We start from the raw sequence: 22,550 nt of genomic DNA on the forward strand, positions 1-22,550 counted from the left end.
GAAATTCACACTACAGCACACGGTATGAGCCGAAATTCACATTACAGCACACCGTATGACCCGAAATTCATATTTTACCACACGGTATGAGCCGAAATTCACATTACAACTAGAGATGAGCGGGTTCGGTTTCTCTGAAACCGAACCCGCACGAACTTCATGTTTTTTTCACGGGTCCGAGCAGACTCGGATCCTCCCGCCTTGCTCGGTTAACCCGAGCGCGCCCGAACGTCATCATGACGCTGTCGGATTCTCGCGAGACTCGGATTCTATATAAGGAGCCGCGCGTCGCCGCCATTTTCACACGTGCATTGAGATTGATAGGGAGAGGACGTGGCTGGCGTCCTCTCCATTAGAAATTAGATTAGAAGAGAGAGAGAGATTGTGCAGAGTCAGACAGAGTTTACCACAGTGACCAGTGCAGTTGTTGTTAGTTAACTTTTATTTATTTTAATATAATATATCCGTTCTCTGCTATATCCGTTCTCTGCCTGAAAAAAAACGATACACAGCAGCAGCCAGTCACACAGTGTGACTCAGTCTGTGTGCACTCAGCCCAGTGTGCTGCACATCAATGTATAAAAGGCAAAGCTTATAATAATTGTGGGGGAGACTGGGGAGCACTGCAGGTTGTTATAGCAGGAGCCCCCAGGAGTACATAATATTATATTAATTTAAAATTAAACAGTGCACACTTTTGCTGCAGGAGTGCCACTGCCAGTGTGACTAGTGGTGACCAGTGCCTGACCACCAGTATAGTAGTATATTGTTGTATGTATTGTATACTATCTCTTTATCAACCAGTCTATATTAGCAGCAGACACAGTACAGTGCGGTAGTTCACGGCTGTGGCTACCTCTGTGTCGGCAGTCGGAACTCGGCAGGCAGTCCGTCCATCCATAATTGTATTACAATATATACCACCTAACCGTGGTATTTTTTTTTCTTTCTTTATACCGTCGTCATAGTGTCATACTTGTTACGAGTATACTACTATCTCTTTATCAACCAGTGTACAGTGCGGTAGTTCACGGCTGTGGCTACCTCTGTGTCGGCAGTCGGCAGGCAGTCCGTCCATCCATAATTGTATTATTATTATAATATATACCACCTAACCGTGGTTTTTTTTTCATTCTTTATACCGTCATAGTGTCATACTAGTTGTTACGAGTATACTACTATCTCTTTATCAACCAGTGTACAGTGCGGTAGTTCACGGCTGTGGCTACCTCTGTGTCGGCAGTCGGCAGGCAGTCCGTCCATCCATAATTGTATTATTATTATAATATATACCACCTAACTGTGGTATTTTTTTTTCTTTCTTTATACCGTCGTCATAGTGTCATACTAGTTGTTACGAGTATACTACTATCTCTTTATCAACCAGTGTACAGTGCGGTAGTTCACGGCTGTGGCTACCTCTGTGTCGGCAGTCGGCAGGCAGTCCGTCCATCCATAATTGTATTATTATTATAATATATACCACCTAACCGTGGTTTTTTTTTCATTCTTTATACCGTCGTCATAGTGTCATACTAGTTGTTACGAGTATACTACTATCTCTTTATCAACCAGTGTACAGTGCGGTAGTTCACGGCTGTGGCTACCTCTGTGTCGGCAGTCGGCAGGCAGTCCGTCCATCCATAATTGTATTATTATTATAATATATACCACCTAACCGTGGTTTTTTTTTCATTCTTTATACCGTCGTCATAGTGTCATACTAGTTGTTACGAGTATACTACTATCTCTTTATCAACCAGTGTACAGTGCGGTAGTTCACGGCTGTGGCTACCTCTGTGTCGGCAGTCGGCAGGCAGTCCGTCCATCCATAATTGTATTATTATTATAATATATACCACCTAACCGTGGTTTTTTTTTCATTCTTTATACCGTCGTCATAGTGTCATACTAGTTGTTACGAGTATACTACTATCTCTTTATCAACCAGTGTACAGTGCGGTAGTTCACGGCTGTGGCTACCTCTGTGTCGGCAGTCGGCAGGCAGTCCGTCCATCCATAATTGTATTATTATTATAATATATACCACCTAACCGTGGTTTTTTTTTCATTCTTTATACCGTCGTCATAGTGTCATACTAGTTGTTACGAGTATACTACTATCTCTTTATCAACCAGTGTACAGTGCGGTAGTTCACGGCTGTGGCTACCTCTGTGTCGGCAGTCGGCAGGCAGTCCGTCCATCCATAATTGTATTATTATTATAATATATACCACCTAACCGTGGTTTTTTTTTCATTCTTTATACCGTCGTCATAGTGTCATACTAGTTGTTACGAGTATACTACTATCTCTTTATCAACCAGTGTACAGTGCGGTAGTTCACGGCTGTGGCTACCTCTGTGTCGGCAGTCGGCAGGCAGTCCGTCCATCCATAATTGTATTATTATTATAATATATACCACCTAACCGTGGTTTTTTTTTCATTCTTTATACCGTCGTCATAGTGTCATACTAGTTGTTACGAGTATACTACTATCTCTTTATCAACCAGTGTACAGTGCGGTAGTTCACGGCTGTGGCTACCTCTGTGTCGGAACTCGGCAGGCAGTCCGTCCATCCATAATTGTATTATATACCACCTAACCGTGGTTTTTTTATACCACCTAACCGTGGCAGTCCGTCCATAATTGTATACTAGTATCCAATCCATCCATCTCCATTGTTTACCTGAGGTGCCTTTTAGTTCTGCCTATAAAATATGGAGAACAAAAAAGTTGAGGTTCCAAAATTAGGGAAAGATCAAGATCCACTTCCACCTCGTGCTGAAGCTGCTGCCACTAGTCATGGCCGAGACGATGAAATGCCAGCAACGTCGTCTGCCAAGGCCGATGCCCAATGTCATAGTACAGAGCATGTCAAATCCAAAACACCAAATATCAGAAAAAAAAGGACTCCAAAACCTAAAATAAAATTGTCGGAGGAGAAGCGTAAACTTGCCAATATGCCATTTACCACACGGAGTGGCAAGGAACGGCTGAGGCCCTGGCCTATGTTCATGGCTAGTGGTTCAGCTTCACATGAGGATGGAAGCACTCAGCCTCTCGCTAGAAAAATGAAAAGACTCAAGCTGGCAAAAGCAGCACAGCAAAGAACTGTGCATTCTTCGAAATCCCAAATCCGAATTCCGAGCCCACCCGCTGGCGGTGATGCAGGGCAGTCTGGAGCGACTGCTGATGCTGACATCTGGTCCGGACTGAAGGACCTGACAACCATTACGGACATGTCGTCTACTGTCACTGCATATGATTCTCTCACCATTGATAGAATGGTGGAGGATTATATGAGTGACCGCATCCAAGTAGGCACGTCACACAGTCCGTACTTATACTGGCAGGAAAAAGAGGCAATTTGGAGGCCCTTGCACAAACTGGCTTTATTCTACCTAAGTTGCCCTCCCACAAGTGTGTACTCCGAAAGAGTGTTTAGTGCCGCCGCTCACCTTGTCAGCAATCGGCGTACGAGGTTACATCCAGAAAATGTGGAGAAGATGATGTTCATTAAAATGAATTATAATCAATTCCTCCGCGGAGACATTGACCAGCAGCAATTGCCTCCACAAAGTACACAGGGAGCTGACATGGTGGATTCCAGTGGGGACGAATTGATAATCTGTGAGGAGGGGGATGTACACGGTGATATATCGGAGGATGATGATGAGGTGGACATCTTGCCTCTGTAGAGCCAGTTTGTGCAAGGAGAGATTAATTGCTTCTTTTTTGGTGGGGGTCCAAACCAACCCGTCATTTCAGTCACAGTCGTGTGGCAGACCCTGTCACTGAAATGATGGGTTGGTTAAAGTGTGCATGTCCTGTTTTGTTTATACAACATAAGGGTGGGTGGGAAGGGCCCAAGGACAATTCCATCTTGCACCTCTTTTTTCTTTTCTTTTTCTTTGCGTCATGTGCTGTTTGGGGAGGGTTTTTTGGAAGGGACATCCTGCGTGACACTGCAGTGCCACTCCTAGATGGGCCCGGTGTTTGTGTCGGCCACTAGGGTCGCTTATCTTTCTCACACAGTCAGCTACCTCATTGCGCCTCTTTTTTTCTTTGCGTCATGTGCTGTTTGGGGAGGGTTTTTTGGAAGGGACATCCTGCGTGACACTGCAGTGCCACTCCTAGATGGGCCAGGTGTTTGTGTCGGCCACTAGGGTCGCTAATCTTACTCACACAGCTACCTCATTGCGCCTCTTTTTTTCTTTGCGTCATGTGCTGTTTGGGGAGGGTTTTTTGGAAGGGACATCCTGCGTGACACTGCAGTGCCACTCCTAGATGGGCCCGGTGTTTGTGTCGGCCACTAGGGTCGCTAATCTTACTCACACAGCTACCTCATTGCGCCTCTTTTTTTCTTTGCGTCATGTGCTGTTTGGGGAGGGTTTTTTGGAAGGGACATCCTGCGTGACACTGCAGTGCCACTCCTAGATGGGCCCGGTGTTTGTGTCGGCCACTAGGGTCGCTGAGCTTAGTCATCCAGCGACCTCGGTGCAAATTTTAGGACTAAAAATAATATTGTGAGGTGTAAGGTGTTCAGAATAGACTGAAAATGAGTGTTAATTATGGTTATTGAGGTTAATAATACTATGGGATCAAAATGACCCCCAAATTCAATGTTTTAAGATGTTTTTTAGGGTTTTTTGAAAAAACCACCCGAATCCAAAACACACCCGAATCCGACAAAAAAAATTCGGTGAGGTTTTGCCAAAACGCGGTCGAACCCAAAACACGGCCGCGGAACCGAACCCAAAACCAAAACACAAAACCCAAAAAATTTCAGGCGCTCATCTCTAATTACAACACACCGTATGACACGAAATTCACACTACAGCACACGGTATGAGCCGAAATTCACATTACAGCACACCGTATGACCTGAAATTCATATTTTACCACATGGTATGAGCCGAAATTCACATTACAACACACCGTATGACCCGAAATTCACACTACAGCACACAGTATGAGCCGAAATTCACATTACAACACACCGTATGACCCGAAATTCACACTACAGCACACGGTATGAGCCGAAATTCACATTACAACACACCGTATGACCCGAAATTCACACTACAGCACACGGTATGAGCCGAAATTCACATTACAGCACACCGTGACATACCACACAGCTTATGGTATGTTGTCTGCAGCATCGATGGTGGTCACTAAACCTCAGAAGTAAGGGAACTGTCTTTATACCTATTCAGAACCCAGGGCAGTCCTAGTGTTCACCCCCCTCAGCTCCCCGCTCACCTTGTGGATTAGGTCAGGAGCACATCCAGAGCTGGGCCCAGACCAGGTGGTCTCAGCAGGAGGGGTGGGCCTGGAGCTGGAGGAGGCCTGATCCCCGTGCTCTCTCCACTGGATGATGACCCTGTGTGAAATGGACTGCCAATGCCTGGTGGGAGGAGCAGCTCCAGAGCAGGGGAAGCAGCCAGGCAGGAGAGCGAGTGGCAGGATGGGGTGAGCCTCGCTGTATAGCCCCATGGATCCGGTGACGGAGGCAGGTGGGAAGCCGACGGTGTTGCTGTGCGGAGGCGTGCAGGCGGCAAGATAGTGGCCGCATCCCGGTCCATGTGGTCTCCCCGTTGCTTTGGCTCCGGCCGCTCCACCAGTGGAGCTCGGCTGCCTTTAGATGACGCTGCAGGAGGGGTGAACAGTGCCGGTTCCCTGGGGTGAAGGCAGTGGCGGGGGAAGTCAGCTCTGATTAGTGTGCGGGGCCGCCTATCATTTGTGGCCCCGCCCCCAATAGCACGTCATCAGGTCACGGAATTTGTCATGCACAACTTGTGGCCGGGTGACACATAAGGGGGGCGGCACCACAGATGACAGGCGGCTCCATGCACCAGTCAGCCAGTCGAGGCACTTGTACAGGTGCCGCTTTCTGTGGATTTTTTAATGGGCTTTTACAGCCCTCTGCTTGGTCCCGCCCCCTACCCGCCCCCTGCTTCCGGCCATATACAATGGCCAGCGTGAGGCACCGCTCTCGGTGCCGCTGACATTAAGTTAAAAAGGTATTTATGATTGCCATAATATTAAGAAGATACTTATGACACAGAATATGTGTCATAAGTATCTTCTTTGTATTATTTTCATAATTAAAGATAGGGGAGGCACTGCCTCCCCTGACTGCACGTCCCTGTTGCAAACATTGTTTCCATCTGAGGAATACGAACTGTCCATGAGGGAGAAGAAAAAATAGGATTTTAATTACCTGAAACGGTAAATCCTTTTCTCGTAGTCCATAGAGGATGCTGGGGTCTATATTAGTACCATGGGGTATAGATGGGTCCACCAGGAGCCATTGGCACTTTAAAAGTTTAATAGTGTGGGCTGGCTCCTCCCTCTATGCCCCTCCTACCAGACTCAGTCTAGAAAACTGCCCGAGGAGACGACATACTTCGAGAGAAGGAAATACACAGATAGTGGCGAGATTCATACCAGCTCACACAACAGACAAACCCGGCTAACAAGTCGGAAAAACACAGCAACAGCTGAAACAGTAAACAATGCAGAACTTACCTAGGAACCAGGTAGAACTGAACTAAAAAACCAAAGCAGGAAAACTAAGCGCTGGGCGGGCGCCCAGCATCCTCTACGGACTACGAGAAAAGGATTTACCATTTCAGGTAATTAAAATCCTATTTTCTCTTAAGTCCTAGAGCAGGCATTCCCAAACACGGTCCTCAAGGCACACTAACAGTGCAGGTTTTAGTACTATCCAGGCTTGAGCACAGGTGACTCAATTAGCACCTTAGTTATTTTGATTTAACCATCTGTGCTGCAGCCTGGATATCACTAAAACCTGCACTGTTAGTGTGCCTTGAGGGCCGTGGTTGGGAATGCCTGTCCTAGAGGATGCTGGGGTCCATATTAGTACCATGGGGATGTACCAAAGCTCCCAGAACGGGAGGGAGAGCGCGGAGGCTCCTGCAAAACCGATTGACCAAACTTGAGGTCATCAGAGGCCAAAGCGTCGAACTTGTAAAACCTGGCAAACGTGTTCGACCCAGACCAAGTAGCTGCTCGGCAGAGCTGTAGTGCCGAGACACCCCGGGCAGCCGCCCAGGAAGAACCCACTTTACGATTAGAGTGGGCCTTAACCACAATAGGCTGATTGATATGAAAAGCCGATACAACCTTAGTAAGGAACTGCGGACGAGTCCTAAGTTCCGCCCTGTCTTCATGAAAGATCAGATAAGCGCTTTTACAAGATAAAGCCCCCAATTCCAACACGCGTCGAGCAGAAGCCAAGGCCAACAAAGTGACCGCCTTCCATGTGAGAAACTTGATGTCAGCCTCCAGTAGAGGCCCAAACCAAGCTGATTGTAGGAACTGCAACACCACATCTAGATCCCAGGGTGCCGTTGGTGCCACAAAAGAAGGATGGATGTGCAGAACCCCTTTCAAAAAGGTCTGAACCTCAGGAAGGACAGCCAATTGCTTTTGAAAGAAGATGGACAAGGCAGAGATTTGGACCTTGATGGAGCCCAATCTCAGGCCCATATCCACTCCTGCTTGCAGGAAAAGGAGAAAACGTCTGAGTGAAAATCCACCGCAGGAAAATTTCTGGATTCACACCAGGAAACATATTTTTTTCAAATACGGTGGTAATGTTTAGACGTTACCCCCTTCCTAGCCTGAATCAGGGTAGGAATAACCTCGCTCGGGATACCTTTCTGAGCTAAGATCTGGCGTTCAAACGCCAAGCCGTCAAACGTAGAAGTGGTAAGTCTTGATAGGCGAACGGCCCCTGCAGCAGCAGATCCTCCCGAAGAGGTAAGGGCCTTGGATCTTCCAGAAGAAGATCCAGCATATCCGCATACCAAGCCCTTCGTGGCCAGTCCGGAGCAATGAGGATTGCCAGAACCCCTGTTCTTCTTACCAGCTGAAGAACCCTTGGGATCAGAGGAAGTGGAGGGAACACATACACTGATGGGAACACCCACGGTGTTGCCAGTGCGTCCACCGCCACTGCCTGAGGGTCTCTTGACGTGAAACAGTACCTCCCCAGCTTCTTGTTGAGGTGGGAGGCCATCATGTCTATGTGAGGAACCCCCCAACAAGCGGTTACTTCCTCGAACACCTACGGATGGAGGCCCCACTCCCCTGGATGGAGATCGTGTCTGCTGAGGAAGTCTGCTTCCCAGTTGTCTACTCCCGGAATGAAGATTGCTGACATCGCTACAGCGTGCCTTTCTGCCCAGAGAACGATTTTTGACACCTCTGACATTGCAGCCCTGCTCTTCGTTCCGCCTTGTCGGTTTATGTAGGCCACAGTGGTCGTGTTGTTAGACTGTACCTGAACAGTCTGATCTTGTAGCAGATGTGCTGCTTGCAGGAGGGCGTTGTACACGGCCCTTAGCTGCAGGATGTTTATCGGGAGAAAGGATTCTTGAAACGACCACTTTCCTTGAAAGGTTTCCCCCAGAGCGACTGCTCCCCAGCCTCTTAGACTTGCATCTGTGGTTAAGAGGATCCAGTTCTGAATTCCGAACCTTCGGCCTTCCAGAAGGTGTGGAAGTTGTAGCCACCAGAGGAGGGAAATCCTGGCTTTCGGAAACAGGCGTATCCTCTTGTGCATGTGTAGGTGAGAGCCCGACCACTGGTCCAAGAGGTCCAGTTGAAATGGACGAGCGTGAAACCTGCCGTACTGCAGAGCCTCGTAGGCGGCAACCATCTTCCCCAGAAGGCGGATGCATTGATGAACCGACACCCGGGTAGGCCGTAAGACCTCCCGGACCATTGTTTGAATCAAAAATGCCTTCTCCACCAGGAGAAACACCCTCTGCACCCCCGTGTCGAGGATCATTCCCAGGAAAGACAGCCTCCGCGTCGACTCCAGATGAGACTTTGGAAGGTTCAGGATCCAACTGTGCTTCCGTAGCAGCTGTATCGTCAGCGCAATGGATCGTAATAACCTCTCCCTGGCCGATGCCTTGATCAGGAGATCGTCCAGATAAGGAATTATGTTCACCCCCTGCTTGCGGAGAAGAACCATCATCTCCGCCATCATCTTGGTGAAAATCCTTGGTACTGAGGAGAGGACAACCGGCAGCGCCTGGAACTGATAGTGGTCGTCCAACAGTGCAAACCTGAGGTATGCCTGATGCGGTGACCAAATGGGGATGTGGAGGTAAGCATCCTTGATGTCCAGAGACACCAGGAACTCCCCCTCCATTAGCCCTGAGATGACAGCTCTCAGAGATTCCATCTTGAATTTGAACTCCCTGAGATAAGGGTTCAAAGACTTTAAGTTCAGAATATTCCGTACCGAACCATCCGGTTTCGGTACCACGAAAAGGTTTGAATAATAACCCTTGTTCCACTGCTGAGGCGGAACCGGAACGACGACTTCCGACACCACCAATTTTCTAATGGCCTCCAGAAGAATCGCTTTGTCCGCCAGCAGAGCTGGTGAGCCTGACTTGAAGAAACGGTGAGGCGGGGGATCTTGAAACTCCAGTCTGTACCCCCTGGACACTATATCCAGAACCCAGGGGTCCAGACCAGACGACACCCAGACGTGGCTGAACTGTCGGAGTCTCGCCCCCACCTGACCGCCCTCCAGGCCCAGCCGTCCACCGTCATGCGGAGGGCTTAGTGGCATCATAAGCGGGCTTCTGGGCCTGGGAACCTGCGGGAGCAGGTTTCTTTCCTTTTGCACGACCACCTCTGAAGATGGTGTTCGAAGGCTTGTTTTTTCTTTGCCTCGCGGGCCGAAAGGACTGTGACGCAGCTAGTGTAAAAGGTTTCTTCGTAGCCGGTGCAGCTCAGGGGAGAAAAGTAGACTTACCCGCGGTAGCCATGGCAATCCACGCATCCAGTGCCTCCCCAAAGAGAGCCTGACCCGTGTAGGGTAGGCCCTCCACGCTCTTCCTGGATTCCGCATCCGCAGACCACTGGCGCAGCCAGAGACCCCTGCGAGCTGAGAGGGACATGGAGGAGATCCTTCATGGAAACCACTAGGTACCCTGCAGAATCCTGAATATGGCGTAAAAACATATCAACGTCATCTTTATCCAGCGTAGCTGATTCTTCCTGCATAATAATAGACCACCTGGCAATAGCTTTTGCAATCCAAGCACAGGCTATAGTAGGCCTTAATATAGCCCCAGAAGCCATGTACATGGATTTTAGCGTAGCATCCACCTTGCGATCCACCGGGTCTTTCAAGGCGGTAGATCCTTGTACCGGCAGCACCACCTGTTTGGACAGCCTAGATACAGAGGCATCGACCAACGGCGGGGACTCCCATTTTTTTCTATCTTCCTCTGGGAAGGGAAAAGCAACCAAAACCCTCTTAGGGATCTGAAATTTCTTTTCCGGAGTTTCCCAGGCCTTTTCAAAGATAGCGTTTAATTCTTTGGATGCTGGGAAGGTGAGGGTGGGCTTCTTGTTTTCTGTAAAGAAGGCCTCCTCCAACTGATCCGGAGCTGTGTCCGAAATGTGCAAAACATCTCTAACAGCCGCAATCATCAACTGTACCCCCTTCGCAAGTGATGCCGTTCCCCTCGACACATCCCCGTCACCGTCTGCAGTGTCAGAGTCGGTGTCCGTGTCATCCTGCAACATTGCAAGTGCATGTTTCTGAGAATGAATCACAGGGGACCCCGAGGAGGCAGTATCAGACCAAACAACCATAGAGGACTGGAGGACCTGAGTGGCGTGCTCAGTCCTAGCAACTCTATCAGAAATCTGGGAAATAGTTCCCCTCAGAAAGACTAACCATTCTGTCTCTCTAGCAGATGATCTGCGCTAAAACTGTGCAATCCTGATTACATGGAATGGAGTCCTCCTGTGAGGATAAATCTTCTGCAGCATATGATACATTGTCCCTAGACATGTTACCACACACACACACACACACACAACACCCTACAAACACACAGGGTATTATGAAGGCAGAGTTTCCCCCAAAGAATGGCAGGGAGACACAGAGATTGGAGCCAACCCACACACAGCGCTATTAAAGGTATGGGGAGTCCCTAACCAGCCCTGACTGTGTCCCTTAATAGGTGACACAGTCTGTATACAGCTCTTTCCCCCTTCTACAACCCCCTTGGTACCGTACAGATAGCTGGAGATTGCTCTGGAGGGACCTGGATCCACTTGGCAGTGAGAGCAGGCAGGAAAAATGGCGCTGAACACTGCTGGGTTCGCTCTGAGGAGAAGCTCCGCCCCCTTCAATGGCGCCGGCTTCCCGCTCTGTAAAGAGATTATACTGGCCTGGAGGAACAGTGGCTGACCCGAATCCGCAGACCCCGTCAGGAGATGACCAGTGTGGGGTCTGGAGCAGGCTCAGGACGCTCCCCCCCCCCCAGCGCCGCACCAAGGTAGTCTGAGCCGCCCAGGAGTGCGGTCAAGGCCGCGCTCCCGCCCTAATAGCCGCCCTCTTCACACTGTCCCCCCGCTTGCAAGGGGGGATAGTGACTAACTCGCCATGTTCAGCATCTGGGGGGTTGGCGGCCGGCTGCTGGGGCGAGCGTTCCCCTGTGGCGGGGCGCAATCGGGCCCCCCGGAGCTAACGTCTAGTCAGCGGGAGCAGTGGCTCAGGACCCCGCGGGGCGGACACTGCTCCCCCCCCAGTCCCACGCTGCAGGGAGGCTGTCGCCAACAAAAATCAGTAGAGCACCCCTAGCTGTGACCGGCTCCTCCGGGCACATTTTCTAAACTGAGTCTGGTAGGAGGGGCATAGAGGGAGGAGCCAGCCCACACTATTAAACTCTTAAAGTGCCAATGGCTCCTGGTGGACCCGTCTATACCCCATGGTACTAATATGGACCCCAGCATCCTCTAGGACGTAAGAGAAATATTTACTCACTTTTGTAGCTTTTATTCTTCTGCTGCTTCATCGCCTAATAATAATAATAATAATAATGTTATTACTACTGCGAAACGTCTGCTATGATGTTTAAATATTATTATCAGCAGGGCCGTTTCTAGACAATTTGGCTCCCAGTGCGAGATTTCAAAATGCGCCCCCCCCCCCCCCTCCCAATTGCTCTAAAAAAAAACTGCATGCCCCACCCTCCCCCCATATAGCCATAAAAAGAAAAAGCATGCGTGCGCCGTAGGGTGTGTGGCCTGATTAAAATGGGCGTGGTCTCATTAAAGTGGGCATGGCCTCATCTGATATCATCACACCCACCACAGGGGGGAAAAAATAAAAATAAAAAAGTCCCCTTTTTACACATTACAGCAGGCAAGTGTCCCCATATTACACAGCGCGGCAGGCAGGTGTCCCCATTTTACACAGCGCGGCAGGCAGGTGTCCCCATTTTACAAAGTGCGGCAGGCAGGTGTCCCCATTTTACACAGTACGGAAGGCAGGTATCCCCATTTTACACAGTACGGTAGGCAGGTATCCCCATTTTACACAGTACGCAGGCAGGTGTCCCCATTTTACACAGTACGCAGGCAGGTGCCCCCATTTTACACAGTGCGGCAGGCAGGTATCCTCATTTTACACAGCACGGCAGGCAGAAATCCCCATTTTACACAGTACGTAGGCAGGTGCCCCCATATTACACAGTACGCAGGCAGGTGCCCCCATATTACACAGTACGCAGGCAGGTGCCCCCATATTACACAGTACGCAGGCAGGTATCCCCTGTCAAAGTCAGAAAAATATCTCTACACACACTGCCATATTTGCACCTCACACAGGTCCGTGCTGCGCGTGCGTACGCTCTCCCGTACGTGCGCATGCTCACAGTCGCGGGCACCCGCAGGCGCATGGTATGCGTATTTACGGTAGAGTTTATGCGATCGTAGCGTGCGACTCAATCATTACATATTTTCACTAATAATGTATTTTGTAGATCATGGTCCCTTTGATAGATTCTGAAAGTTTGGTTAATATAGAATGTTCATGAACAGAGAAATCCCTCTTTGTTTGATACAAAGGGTCAGACAGGAGTAATACAGTGGTGTTTAGTATCCATCGGAAGAATATTTAATTAGAAATATTCCGGTGTTGGTTTGAAGCAGATCAATCGCTCGTGCGAATAGTTATGGACATAAGAAGTTTATGGACATTTACTTTATTTGCACTTTATTACCCATGCGGCGGGAAACCCAGTTTCCCTCCCACCTGAGCAGTTGGAAATAGTCACAGCCCACCTGTATGAATCAACCTATGACCTTTTGTTATAATGCGAAGCCGAATTCCTGTGTCCAATGAACAATGAGATTGTAGGGACCATTGAATTGTATTGTGTGTGGGGCATAAATAGGCAGGCCGACCATATCCAGCTCTCTCTCTTCAACGGTTCTCATTGCTGATAATCGGGAGCTGGATATCGAGGCGCATGCGACCGTTTCCCCTTGTGTGTAAGTGTTTCTCCGCAACTATATTGATCTTCTTGTTATTGTGGGCCAATCTCTCTCAATCTCTCTCAATCTCTCTCTCTCTCTCTCTCTCCTTCTCTTTCTCACTCATTTTTCCCTTAAATTGTATTGTATTGTATTTCTTGTGTAGTTATCTGGTTAGGTAGTCTATGTTATATTGTAGTGTATGACTTGTATCGTGTTTAACTCTTTTGCAAGTATAGCATTCATAATATATATTTTAGGCGTTGGACCCTGAGCACGGTTTCTGTGTGTTTCTTATAGTATTAAGTATTCTCAGAGCGTCGGTGACGCTCAAACAGCTATTAAGGTAATAAGGTTATACTGTGTTGCATTTACTCTCTAATATTACACTAAGGTTTTACTGCACAATATGATTACAGAATAAAGCGCTGCATACCGGAAAACAATTTGTGCTTTTTTAATAACACATTAAAAGTAATTAATTACAATACATATTCATAATACACACATATGAACCCATTAATGATAAAATTATTAGTAAAACTTATCGCGTTGAGAGAGAGAGAGGGTTAACGTGTATGGACTGAATTACATCGATATCTGGGACACATCTACTTGAACGGGTCTGAGGTGAGGCGCGGTCTAAGGGAGGAGTCGGCAGCAGAAACTTTGCCGGAGCAGACAATCAGCTGGTCGGTGAGAATCCCTGTAATTAAAGCCTACTCAGTAACCAGTGCCCAGGACAGCATATGAGACTTTTAATAGAGCTGTTTAAGAGATGGTTATATGTCCATGTTAACCTTGGAGGACCAAAAGTGACTTATTAAATATCAGTGAACGGACATTGCTGGCTATACTAACATACTAACTGGCCATCTGGAAACTAACACCTTGGCAATTAATGGCTTAAACGGACATAACTGTGACTGATTAACGGAGATCAGGGGGCCCCCCAGCTTATGGTTAGGCAGTTAATAGTCGACTATTATACCAGTGATGCATCATTGTTAGGTCATGCTATAGATGTGATATCTGTATGTATGGGTTGATAAGTTTTACTAATAATTTTATCATTAATGGGTTCATATGTGTGTATTATGATTATGTATTGTAATTAATTACTTTTAATGTGTTATTAAAAAAGCACAAATTGTTTTCCGGTATGCAGCGCTTTATTCTGTAATCAGGTTGTTTCTTTTACTTTTTTGGGAGAATTAGTGATCTCCTAGATAGAGCTGCAGCATATCCGGATATATATATAATAATTGTTTTTCATAGAGGGAATCCCTTGCTAAGTCAGCGCCGAGGTTTTTTATATATATGTGTGTATATATATCATATATATATATATATATATATATATATTTTTTTTTCTTTTTCTTTTCTAATCAATTTTACTGCACAATACACTGTTTATGGTTTAGATACAAAGGTTTAATATAGTGGGCGTCAGCGCCGCTGGTGATCTCCTCGTGGTCCAGAGCGTTCGCTACGCTATAGCGAATCATTACTTTAGTTAACAGCCAATAACGTGCCTGCCTGTGATCTCTTTGCCGTGAGTGAACGTGACGCTTGAGCGTCTCGATCACGGCAAAGCGATTGTTACGCAACTAGCGTACCCTTACGGTACTTCATACATAAATAGCGTACAGTGTTCTTAGACCTCATAAAGGGTATTATATACGATAAATATATTTAGCTTTATCAATTGGCGGCTCGTCCTGTCCTTCACATATCTGCACTAGGTAATTTCAGCAGACATTATCCAGCAGCAAAGGGCGGGAGATCATATTCCTCGTAGTGCTGTTTGGATAAGCGTCTGCTTCTCTTAGTAAAGGGTGCTGAAGGAATCCGGGAACCGGAGGTAAGAACAAAACAATAGTGTCTTTTTAAAACTGTTTATTTTTCTGTCTTGCGTACACACGCACGCACACATATATATCTGCATTTCCTTTTCATTGGTGTATTTTCGTATGTCACTCTCCTGTTTGCCAGTTCTATAGTTGATAAACGTATAAATTGTGTTACGGTGGATCTTTGCTTTGCGTACACGTGTCTCTAACAAAAGACTGAGACTTGCGTACGCAATCCAAGGGCCGACGCACGCAGCGTATATTACGCAACGGAGCGTACGGGTACGCCCACGTAACTCAAATCACAAGTTTTTTTTTTCTCTCCTCTCAACGCGATAAGTAGCGCCACGCGGTAAATAACGCCAGGCGATAAATCGCGCAATTTTTTTTTTTTTTTAAATTCCAAATTTAAATTAATAGATCCTTCTCCTAATTTGTAACATATCTGGTCTAAAGAGAAATTTCTGCGCAGAAATAGAAATAGAAACAAAAGTGTACATGTGGTGAGTGAGTGTGTTGTATACAATTTTACAGGTTGAACCACAAGAAAAGTTGAGTACTCGTGAGGTACATGCGTGTAAGTGACGTACATGGTGGCTAGGGAGGCATCCCTGGTTAAATATACAATTTGAGCATTAGAGTGTAGCAGACCAGGAGGTCATACTGTAACAGACCAGGAGGTCATAGCAGACCAACAGGTTCAGGTACAGCAGACAAGGAAGTCCGCTATACAGTCCACAGGCACAACACCAAGAAAGGGTTGGTGCAACACCCATATAGGCCATATAAGCTCTGGCTGAAGGAATTCGCAGCCGTAATTTTCGATTCCACTGGTCGCTCAGTACACAAGATTAGTTGCTTGTGTACTAAACGATTGTACCGCACGTAATTGTGTGCATTAGTAAACCTGACCGGTACTATTTGTGTACAAAGGTCATAAACGCTATTTGTACATTCTAACGTGATTTGTGTAACTTTTTTTATTTTAAGGGAAGTTCGCTGCTCACTCAGGAACTATCCAGCAACCAATAGTTACTGGAAAGAGTAAGTGTTCTTCGGAGCACCCTCACAGGTTCCAGTAAATAGAGGTTCAGGTCGCAGGGGCCCTAGGTCGAGTACGCCAGCACCATATCGGTGTGATCAGGTCGTATTGGTCGGCGTGGGCGAGTGAGTGGGGTACTTGGTAAACCGCCACCGTCAGCCTATTTTGGGCATTTGGTTTGCGTAAGGGTTGGTTAAATAAAGCAACACCTTCGAACTATGGGGGCCACTTGTTCAGGTAGGGGGCGATCAACCTCGGTTCGGGTTGATTCAGTGAACCGACCAATTGGGTCGGCAAGGTATGTAATGTGCGAGAAATACGGAAGTCACACAGAAGCTTTATGTGATGAATGGGAGAGAATGACAGTACATGACGGGGAGAAATTCCCAAGAGTAGGTAGCTTCAGCACAGAGGTGTTAACAAATTTAAGGAGAAGGATATGTCTCATTAAATCAACAAAGAGACGAATCAAACATTACGATTATTTGCAGTTGTGGCAGCAGGAAGGTGACATACAGAGAGGATTGGCTCAGGCGGCGGGATCTGGCTCAATCAGAAAACTGATAGCCACGGCCCCACCGCCACCATACATATCGGGAGAGAAATTGGTTGCGGAGAATGACGCACTAAGGGGTAACACACAAACACTTAGCAACTGTATAAATGTTAAAGATAATGTTAACCAATTAACCAACACAAGTATTAACCCGTGCAAGTTGTACCCTGTTTTGAACTTTCCTCAGGAGTGTGATCAAGAAGACGAATCGGCAACAATTTCAGCGCTCTCTCTAGCAGCCACCATAGCAGAGACCACAGTAGGCACAGCTCCACCCACGAGATTAGTAACAAAGGCCCCTAGCGGAGGGATAGGTGAGGTCGTGTCTACAGGTAAGTACGGCACCATACACTATGCTGAAGCCATTTCACCACAGGCTGTAGAACCCACACAGAGTGATGTTGTTAGAGTTAATCCTGTCAGGGTAATAGCTGTTCCAAATGGGAAAACTGACACAACAGGGGTCACCCCTGTGAGGAACATTGCCATGTATAGCCCATTTTCCAGAATGGAATTAAGGACCATCGTGTCTGAATTCCCTGACCCTAGAAAAGATTTAGTTGCCAGTCAAAAATACATCAGAGACTTAGGTAACACTGTAGAGCCCAACAATAAAGACTGGCAGATATTGCTGAGAGCATGTTTACCCTCCAATGTTGACGCAACTCAATTTTTAGCTGATTGCGGATTAGATCAGGATGTACCTCTTACAGATGTGTACAACAAAGACAATGTAAAAAGAATAAACTTACAGTTAAAAGAATATTTCCCAGCGGTAGTCAGATGGAACAAGATATTCTCCATTAAACAAAAGGAGTCAGAGACAGCTGCAGAGTATTTTCATAGAGCATTATCAGAAATGGCAAAATACACAGGCATAGAGGACATCAAAACAAACATAAACCATCGAGAAGTAGCAGTATCGGTACTGATGGATGGTTTAAAAGAATCATTAAAGACTAGGGTACAGACCACACAACCATGTTGGCGAGGTCTGTCTGTGGCTACTTTGAGAGAGGCTGCTATTGATCACGATAGGAACATCACCAGACACAGGGAACAACAAAGTGATAAGTTAATGGCCGTAAGTATACAGGCCCTGACCACAAGGCAGCCTTTGTTTGTATCACCAAACCCTGTTGGTAAGTCAAGTGTGGTTACTTGTTATTCTTGTCATAAACAGGGACACATGGCACGAGATTGTAGAGTAAAGAATGTACGAAACTCATACCAACCCCCTAGACAACGACACGACACACGACATTGGGAGCAAGGTCCGCAGAAACGGAGTTATGAGCCACATGCAGGGGAAACAAAAAGATACCCCCCAAGCAGAGATTGGCAAACCTCTGGTAGTTCCCAGCTAACTCCCTCACAAGTAGTTGCTGCCAGCGGGATTCAGGGAGGTCACCATACCCAATAGGGGTGTGGCCATACCTGTAATCTGCAGCCAGTAAAATTGATTGCAAGTCTTGGAAGTGAACCAGAAATTGCAATCAATGTAGCTGGTAAATCATTAAACTTTCTTGTAGACACAGGGGCGGCCAAATCAGTGATAAATTCGACAGTGGGCATGAGGACCACTGGTAGGACAATTCCAGCCGTGGGAGTAACAGGAGTAGTCCAGCATTACCCTGTTAGCAAACCAGCAGAGATTACAATAGGGCCTTTACATACCAAGCATTCCTTTTTGCTGGCTGCATCGGCACCGACCAATCTCCTGGGAAGAGACTTACTGTGTAAAATGGGGTGCGTCATTTATTGTACTCCTGAAGGTGTATTCTTGGACATACCTGAGAATCACGCTCAGGAAGTACGAGACATGTTAGACTCCCCGTCAAAATTAATGTCACATACCACTATGACAAATAGGACTCCCTCCCAAGTAGAAGAAATGACATCTCAGATACCAGAGTCACTTTGGACTAAAGATGGACAGGACACTGGATTAATGGCAAACGTAGCTCCGGTAGTTGTACAAGTAAAAGATGGTAGGATAGCTCCAAAAATCCCACAGTACCCTCTGAAGCCAGAGGTGGAGTTAGGAGTTTACCCAGTAATAGAGCGCTTGCTACAACAGGGCATTCTGGTAAGAACGTCCAGCACTGCTAATAGTCCCATCTTCCCTGTGAAAAAGAGTGGGGGGAGGGGTTACCGGCTAGTGCAGGATCTAAGGGGGATTAACAAAATAGTTGAGAGTCAGTTCCCCGTAGTGCCAAATCCAGCTGTCATCCTAATGCAAATCCCTCCCACTGCGAAATTTTTCACTGTTATTGACCTCTGCTCCGCTTTCTTTTCGGTACCTCTGCACCCTGACAGTCAATATTTGTTCGCATTTACATACAGAGGAGTCCAATACACATGGACTCGATTACCACAAGGATTCATAGATAGCCCAAGTATATTTTCTCAAGCTTTGCATGATTGTTTACAGTCTTTCCAACCAGTGAATGGATCAGTATTAATACAGTACGTGGATGATCTACTACTGTGTTCTGATTCATTGGAGGCATCCCTGAAGGATACGAAACAGCTCCTGTTTCATCTTTCAGACACAGGACACAAGGTTTCCAAAGACAAGTTGCAATTATGCCAAACTAAGGTAAAATATTTGGGACACTGTTTAACACAAGGACTGAGACACCTAACCGCTGATAGAATTCAAGCAATTAGAGACATGACTCTGCCACAAACCCAGCAACAGATCAGAACATTTTTAGGAATGTGTGGGTATTGCCGTAATTGGATCCCAGGGTTTTCCATGTTAGCGTTACCTTTGCAGGAAATGGTCTCCTCAAACAAACCTGATCGGATTTCGCATACAGACGAGTCTGAGGCAGCATTTGAGAGACTTAAACAGTGCCTAACGCAGGCACCAGCATTAGGTATGCCGGACTATGGGAAACCCTTTGAACTATACGGAACAGAAAGTGCTGGTTGCGCGGCAGGCGTACTAACCCAAAAGCACGGTGATGCCAGCAGGCCAGTAGCATATTACAGCGCTCAGCTAGACACGGTAGCGCGATCCCTCCCCACATGCTTGCGAAGCGTTGCTGCGATAGCATTGCTAGTAACGAAAAGCGAAGACGTCGTGCTAGGTCACAACCTCACAATTCATACACCGCATGCAGTGTCAGCCTTGTTAAATTCTGCCCAAACCAGGCACGTCTCATCAGCGCGGTTTACAAGATGGGAATTGGCACTAATGGCCCCCGTAAACATCACCATAAGGAGATGCAGTGCATTAAATCCTGCAACATATCTCCCAGGTGTGCCTGGTCAGGCACAAAGGGTGGAAGGTGAGAGTGATGGGGAAGGAGGATTTAATACAAAGGAAGATACTCATGATTGTATAGAATATTTGACCCAAAATTTTACCGCAAGGCCTGACATCAGTGACAACCCACTGGAAGATGCAGAACTTACGTTCTACACGGACGGTAGTTGTCATAGACAGTCAGACTCGGGAGACTTGTGTACTGGATACGCAGTCGTAGATGACCAAGGCACCATAGAAGCGGAACCGCTAGGCCCACCTCACTCAGCCCAGGTTGCTGAACTGGTCGCCCTAACCAGAGCATGTGAATTGGCTAAGGGCAAATCAGCCAATATCTACACCGATTCTAGATACGCATTCAGGGTAGTCCATGATTTCGGAGCCCTATGGCGCCTCAGAAATTTCATGACGGCAGCTGGTACACCGGTAGCGCATGCAGCTCACATAAAAAGGCTTCTAACAGCGATACAGGAACCCGACAGAGTGGCTGTTATCAAATGTAAAGCACATACATATAGCCAAGACCCAGTATCGCTTGGTAACAGCCGAGCAGACGAAGCAGCTAAGTTAGCAGCTGCTACCCCCAGACAGACAGACACCACACAACTGATGGTATTTAATACCATCAACACACAGAAGTTGTGTGAGATGCAAAATTTGTGTTCCACACAGGAAAAGGCAGTCTGGAAGGCAAAGGGATATGGCCAGGAGTCCTCAGGACTCTGGACGGATGGACATGGTAAACCAGTGGCCCCCAGAGCATATCTTCCATGTCTGGCTGAAGCAGCTCACGGGCTGACTCATCTAGGCAAGGAGGGGATGTGCAAATTGGTAAGAGCATATTGGTGCGCCCCAGGATTCTCCTCTCATGCGAGTAAAAGAGCAATGTCATGCCTTACCTGTTTGAGAAAGAATATTGGAAAGGCAATACCTACAGAACCATCCCATATCCCACCTGCCGGCGGCCCTTTCCAGGTAATACAGATTGACTTCATTCAATTACCCCCTTGTCGAAATTTGAAATATGTACTTGTTTGTATAGATGTTTTCTCAAATTGGGTCGAAGCATTTCCAGCGGCCACAAATACCGCTATGTTTACTGCTAAGAAAATTGTGCAGGAATTTGTATGTAGATATGGTATCCCTAGAATTATCGAAAGTGATAGGGGTACCCATTTTACAGGTGATGTCTTTCAAGGAATGTGTAAGTTGATGGGAATTGATAGCAAGCTGCACACTCCGTACCGTCCACAGGCGAGTGCGAAGGTCGAAAGAGTGAACAGCACTATTAAAAATAAACTGAGTAAAGTGATGGCAGAGACAGGATTGACATGGCCAGAAGCTTTACCCATTGTACTGTACAGCATCAGAACCACTCCCAGGTCCCCTCTTAATCTGTCCCCTTTTGAAATCTTGTTTGGTCGACAACCGCATGTCATGATTAACCCTCAGGATGATTTGAAATGTAACAATGAAGTAACTGTAAAATACTTGATTAACATGAGTAAACAGTTAAGGAATCAAAATGATAATCTGAAGTTAGTGATTCCTGATTTACCAGATAGTAATTGTCATGACATTGAACCTGGGGATTATGTAATGATACGGAATTTTCTACGCTCAGGTTGCCTTATTGACAGATGGGAAGGACCATACCAGGTCTTATTGACTAGCACTACAGCATTGAAGGTTGCTGAGAGAGAGACTTGGGTTCATTCATCCCACTGCAAGAAGGTTGCTGATCCAGAGAAGTCCCGTGATAAGGAACAGACGGTAGAGGTTGTATCACTGGAGTGTCTGTTCCAGGAGGACTGAGGCGGCACCTGAGCCGTGAAAATCTCAAGACCAAGAGCTGTTGTCGACTCCCCACTCCCTTTTATTGTTTTTCTCCACTTCCCATCCCCTCTCCCTAAAATTTATTTTTCCCCCTTCTCATTTTTCTCCGTTTCCTCCTATAAGATGGACTTGCCCCAAGAGACTGTGATCCGGATTTTCCTGTTGACCATGATGTTGACCAGAGCAGTCTGTTCCGGCGAGAGTACCATGGAGGTCGAGAGAGGTTCTGGAATGGGTTCTGATGATAAAGATGGAGGCGTAGTTTTCCGAGAACAACATAATCAACAAGCAAAGGCGAGTATCAGAAAACGATCCGATAGCATTGACCATAGAAGGAATTGTGAAGGATTGTTAGCTGAAGAAAACTGTATCTGTAGGCTCTGTAACAATGTCATTGAGGATGGGTGCATTAAGAAATGCCAATCCAGTGTTAATATCCATATGGACCGGCATCCATTGAGTGACTATCACTCCTTAGTGGGTAATGTGTTAAACAAAACAGATTGTTGGGTATGCTCTCAAGTACCTCAGGGTCATAGCAAATCAGGGCTAGTACCATTTCCTTTAACGATAGAGGAGGTACTTGAGTTAAATGGTGGGAGACCGGTGGACCGGAGGTTTAATATCTCCAGCCCTCCTAGTTTGAAGCTCC

General features: G+C 46.9%; 1 long non-coding RNA gene across 2 annotated transcripts in view; it reads right to left on the reverse strand.

The window, feature by feature from the left end:
• The window catches only part of LOC135048839 (uncharacterized), a 422,430-nt gene that overhangs the window by 317,932 nt on the left and 81,948 nt on the right, over window positions 1–22,550 (reverse strand). Inside the window, exon 1 of one of the 2 annotated variants that reach the window (XR_010240651.1) lies at window positions 5,271–5,677. The exons of the other annotated variant lie outside the window; for it this stretch is intronic. This is a non-coding gene — a long non-coding RNA (uncharacterized LOC135048839). Of the gene's footprint in view, window positions 1–5,270; window positions 5,678–22,550 lie in introns of those variants that run through there. 2 annotated transcript variants of the gene reach the window in all.

This window comes from Pseudophryne corroboree, chromosome 2 (genome assembly GCF_028390025.1).
Source record: "Pseudophryne corroboree isolate aPseCor3 chromosome 2, aPseCor3.hap2, whole genome shotgun sequence".
NCBI lineage: Eukaryota > Metazoa > Chordata > Amphibia > Anura > Myobatrachidae > Pseudophryne > Pseudophryne corroboree.